At 39.1% G+C, this 6036-nt stretch overlaps 1 protein-coding gene across 1 annotated transcript in view; it reads left to right on the top strand.

Annotated features, from left to right (window-relative positions):
- Nucleotides 1–6036, top strand: part of LOC145985927 (cilia- and flagella-associated protein 251-like) — a 457476-nt gene that overhangs the window by 25245 nt on the left and 426195 nt on the right. The gene's annotated exons all lie outside the window — the stretch shown is intronic.

Raw genomic sequence — 6036 nt, 5'->3', positions numbered from 1 at the left:
AATATTTTTGAAACTGCTGTTGGAAAAAAGTTTTATCTGTTTGTCTAAATAATGGTAATTCACTCTTCATAGTGCACATTGTACAGATTTTCACTAAGTTCATGTTGGCAGACATTGCTCTTATGCATATTCCTCTAGCCTTTTACAGAGCATAGCTGTGTTGTATAGGATTATTTTTTTAAGTGAAACTGGAAAAATCTTACATATTTGTTAAGTACAGTGCATACCTAATACAAGATAAAACCGATGCTTCATTACACGTTTGTTTACTATCTATGGATTTTGAGGCACAGGTTTGTCAACAAATGAAGTACTTTCCATAATTCATATTCAGTGCAAATGTGATGCTAAAGTCCTGCACGTAGGAAAGAAATTAAGTAAAATTGACAACTAATTTTTAAAAAAATGCATTTATGCAATATGAGAGGAGGACATTTATTGCAGTGTATTTAAAGGTTGACAGAGCTGCAAGCTCAAAGTAATTTCATGAGTAATTTGTAAAGACTTAAGTATTGCATGAAAACGGAAATTGAAAGCTGGACTGGAGCAACTCTGCTGAGCAATATCTACAGAAAATCAATACGTTACCACATGTCTGTTGCAGTGTGTTAAAGGAGAGCCATTCCAGTTTTTCTTCATTCTTTTTAGTATTAGTGAAGATGGACACTTATGGAAAATCTTTTGAAATTCATTATGTAGATGATGTCATTAATTGTTTTGTAAATCTAATATCAAGTATATAGATCTATATATATTTGTGAGTGTATGTGTGTTTCCTTTGTGTGCGTATGCATGTACTTTCTGAAAAATAATTTGTGAAGTCAGTATAATTGGTCATTTTTTGTTTCATATAAAGTCACATTTTTATCATTTCCTTAATTATTACATGTTTTATTTACTTTTCCTTGGTAATGGTTTGTTATTTACTTTTCATTCCTTTTCCAATGCCCATTCGCTTATAACAAATACACCAAAAAACACATTTTATACATAATATTGATATTCATTTTATACCATGCATCCATTTTTTTTGTGAGATCAAGAGAAGTGTGGCAGGTGATGCTAGCAGAGATGCCGACATTTTCAACCAGTAACATGCCGCTTATTTTTATGGACATATCTTTAGCATGCAGATATTTATATTATTGCAAAACAAGCACTAACCTGTGTTATAAGAGTTGTTCAAAGTGATGTCCACCTACATTCACACATTCCTGGCATCATTTGATGAAATTTTGATTCACACACACAAGTTTTTTTTCTGCAATTCTTCCAAGTTTTACCCTTATATTGTGTTTTAGTTCATCGATACTATGAGGGTTATTTCAGTAGATTTAATTTTACTAGCTTAGTGGCTGTATGTGCTGATGATTTTGACACACCCACCTCATGTGAAACACGGCGTAGAGGTTTGTTTGGAGAGTGTTCTAATGCTGCCACAATTTCATCGAGTTTTTCTTTGGTTAGAATCAGTCATTTTTGCTTAAGGGTTCTAAAATTTAATGATCCAATTTTTCATAATTTAAGGACAAGACGTCTAACAGTCTCTCCACCTGGAGGTGAAACGCCAGAGAATGTGTATGCAAATTGCCTACACATGTCTTGTCACGTAAGTGTCTTACATAAAAAAATCTTTGTTCTAACATGAACTTTGTGGCTGGCATTTTAATCTCCTCACTTACACACAACACACACACACACACTGCAATTGCACAAGTAGTAGTATGGCAAGTAACCAAAAACTAGTCTTTCACACAGTATGAAGTTAACATGCTCTTGGTTCAAGGTCTGTACTCACTCGATTCGCAGCTCTGTCCAGGCCACCTGTAGTCGCGAAAGAAAGAACAACTCAAGCTCTGAACTTTCAGATTGCAAACACAAACAATGCTCACGAATACCATTGACTTTTAACGGTTTAGTCTGCAACGTAATCTTGATACAGTGTTGCACATTCGAAACCTCCAAACGGTTGCAAGCGAAGCAAAATGCTTTCGAGGGTAAACTTAAGTGGGACGTTACTGGTCAAAAATATCTGCATCTCCGCTAGCTCTGCCTGCCACAGTTCTCCCGATCTCTCGGCCTTGCAAGGAAATGTATGCATGGTACATATAGTATAGTCTGAATGCCTTCTTTTCCACATCTGAAAATAATGGCTACTGAGTATTTTTTATTTCCTTCACAATTTCATAATTATCAGCTCTTCTTTCTTTTATCTCCAAATCTAACACTTCTCTGACCAGCAGCGAGTATCTGCTAAGGTACTATTTTGTTTAGGTTCCTCAGGACTACCACCTTGTTCTTGAAATCCGGCCACTTTCCAATATTGGATGCCATCATTCTTCTGTGCATTGAAGATGCAGCAATGTTATGAAAAATCTGATTTTTATTCTGCCTTGTGTTTCCCAGTTATTTCCACTTAGCTCCCATCTGGTTGTGTGTGGGCATGCGTGTCCATGCACACATGTACCATGTTGCTTCAGGCTTCATGAAATTTTCAATAGAACCATTTCCCCAAGTGTGTCTTTTTGTGTAGTATTGAGATATTCTTTTGTCATTATTATACAATTATACATTTGTTTCTGTGTGTGTGTGTGTGTGTGTGAGACAGAGAGGGGGAAGGGACCAGCCCAGAATTCACCGAGGGGCTTCATATGTGAATAACTCCTATTACCAGAGACCTGCAAAATAACCGGAAGAAACCTGTCTACAAGAAGGCCAGCCTACAATAATATGCAACGCGCACATCAAACCCAGGTGTTTGACATCGAGCAAGTGAGCTTCACTGACCACAGCTGTGCACAGGCCTCGATGCCTGTCAGGTTTTTGTATTTACCCGGGTCCTAAGAAGTCACGTGAGACTCGATGTAGTTCCTGCAGATAGACGCGAGCACTACTGTCAGTGTTGCCAACGGCCATTATATTTCACTACGCATGGACATATTTGAATTTGTACTAGTCGCAGGTGCCTTGAGGTTGTGTAATCATTGGCGTAGCAAGGGGTGACGAAGTGGGGACCACTCTGAGCCTCGGGCATGTAGGGGCCTTGCATTCCATGAGGTTGATACGAAAAACGTAATAAATAGAAGTGTGAAAAATAGAAAAGGCTAAGTTTTGTTTGCAATGAAATTAGAACATTTTGTTTTCATCTGCCTTTATATTCTAGTTTAACGTTATAATTTTAATGAATATGTCAAATCAGAGGCGGACGGGGCTCCCAAGTCTAAGGGGCCCCAAAAAAGTCAAAGTAATTCTCATTTCTCATGTGAAACATTAACGCAAAAATTGCTTGGACATTTTTATGCATTATCCATTAATCATTTCTTGAATAAAAAGGGCTTTGTCTTGGCTTTTCTTCTGCCTCATGACCTTGCATAGCCTACCCGATTTTAATACATGTTAAAAATAAAGCACCTGAAACTGCCAAGGAGCAAGGTATGGGGCATTTAAATGCTTCCGTTGTTTTCAACTGACGAAGGGCATGGATAATATTAACAGTTCTTCCTTCCTTCCTACAACTTCAGATGCAGCGATTGCCCTCTGTACGAAAATGATTTATCTTCCGAATTTCCTACATTTCAGGAATGTGCTTGAATCTGAAATTAAGTGCTTCGGCAAAGTTTCTTCTCGTTGATAACTCTACACTAGCTTCCAGTGTTTCCTGTATCCTGTACCGCCTTCTGTTTGTTTCTTACTCTTCAAGTAACAACCACGAGAATAGAAATTGAAACTTAGGAAATCTCCTGGAAGGTAGTGTAGGGTGGTATGATTCAGCCCAAATTTAGCAGACTCATATTGTGAATTAAGAGTCATTCGGTGCCCAGCTTTCTGTTAAGTAAGGTGGTGTGATATAATTCAGGTTGATTTAAATCAAGATTTAATCTGGGGAATTCTATTTTTAAAAAATCACTGTAAATAAAATTACAGAATAATGTACATAAGAAATTTGCAGATATAAGAATCCCTTTTTCTTTGGTTTGATTTGGTGTTTTAAGTCCACTTTATGCACAGGAAGGCTAAACGGGACTGGACCTACAGTTTAAAGTGGGATCCAAACCACCATGTGCCTCCATCGGGTATCGAACCCGGGACCCCTTGATTACAAGGTGACGATGCTACTACCACTCCACGATAGGGGAGCCCCCCCCAAAAAAAAGTTAAATGTAGAACAACCACCAGTCTCTCAAATTTCCAAAATATTTACTCCATTACAGGGGGGGGTAAGAGGAGCAATTGCCTCCCCCCATTTGTTCCACTACTTTTGCACCATGCTAACCTTATGTACCAAGGGAAATTAAACCGTCCTTGCCCCCCCACACTTTTGCATCTTGCTCCCCTCCCCCCTAGTTTTGGAACCCAATCGCCGCCACTGAGTGTGAGAGAAATGTTTTCTACCATGGAATAAATATCTGCAATTTCGAATTAATAAACGTGATGAACATTTCAAGTGCTCCTTGAAGAGTTTAGAAAATATTAGTTGGCAACAGTGACTGCATGACTCATGTATCTGGAGACGGTGTAAAACCGGAATGAGAGTTTGCTGAAGATAAGCGAGCTTACTCTTACAAGGCCTTCCAGTTACCCATTGGCTTTTGATGCTTGACGGGTCAAAAATCCAGGCCTATAGTTTTACCTGCCCGCTCGCCTGCCAAGTGGGCCTAGTAAGCTAATCTGGCCGATGTACAGCTCTCTGCCTATTACACTGGTCGATATTTTGAAGAAAAAAACAGTTGTTTGCAAACTGTGGAAGTTTTTTGAATGCTGATTGCGGAAATGACATCCATTTTCCACCATAAAGTCACAATTTAACAATCAAAATTCTCATATTCGCTATTACATAACAAAATAAATTTATACAAGGGAAATGTAAAGTGCATCATAATTCAAGAGAACAATATATGTATGAAACACACAAGCAGTGCTTTAAGTGAGAAGGATGAAAGGGGGTGGTATCCCCCAGCTAGCGCAAAATTTTCACAAAACATGCCTGTCTCACTGTCACCATGCTAAACCATAGAAGCATCCCCCAGTCAGCCTCAAGGTTTGACCAAACATCTATCCACTTCTAGTCCTGCTGTTTCACTAAACAATTCACTGCAGATGCAATACTGTGTTGAATTTTACATTTTTACACACAGGAAACAAAAGGTACATTAAAAACATGATATAACATTAAATGCATTGCACTAGAGTTAAATGAAGTGCGACTCATTCTTTTGTAAATGCACATCTCTTCATTTTCCTACAAGCACTAGTAGACAAACTGTCATCATCCAACAATCTATATTTCACCTGTCTCGATATACATATGTTCTGCATGATATCTTTGTGAAACCATTCTCCCTGCTCCTTGCTCACATCACAAGGTTGACGAAAAAATCACTATGAGAGTGGATTTCTGCGTCACTACTACTAATAATAACTATCATGGCACAACAGCCTGTGAGGGCCAGGGCCTACATTCTCCTGGCCTGACTCCCACCTGCCGACGTGAGAGATCAACCAGTTACGGGGTAACATGTGGTCAGCATGATGGACCTCCAGTTGTTTATGTCGGTTTCCATGACCGGGTTACGCTACTCATTTGTAGCTCCCCAATGGTGGGTGGCCACTGGTCGCATATACAGGCCAAAATTTCAGAAGAAAAATTATGCTTCTCCCCACGAGACTCGAACCTGCAAGCTTCCAGGAGCCCAAAGCCTGATACCTTAGAATGCAGGGCCATGGTGTGAAAGACTGTGAAGATAAAACATCCAAAGAGGGCTAGAGGATTCTGGGACTGGTGGATATTCTCCATAATGAATGTGGCTGTTTGCTGAGGCTATGTAGTTCCAATGCCTTGTTTTGTGCATTGTATTCTTTCACACGTTGCAGAGAAATACAGTAACAGTCATCAAGGTGGTTTTGGGCCTGCCTCCACAACTTTAATGGTTGTACAACTGTTTTGTCTCAGAACACATCCAGCACACACTGTGGGGTGTACACCACTTATCTTGGTCATCTAAGTTCATGTCAAAATGCATCAAGTACGCTTTCTTC

The sequence above is a fragment of the Lepisma saccharinum genome, chromosome 3, assembly GCF_977018435.1.
Source record: "Lepisma saccharinum chromosome 3, izLepSacc3.1, whole genome shotgun sequence".
Lineage (NCBI taxonomy): Eukaryota > Metazoa > Arthropoda > Insecta > Zygentoma > Lepismatidae > Lepisma > Lepisma saccharinum.
This window is presented reverse-complemented; position numbering and strand designations above follow the sequence as displayed.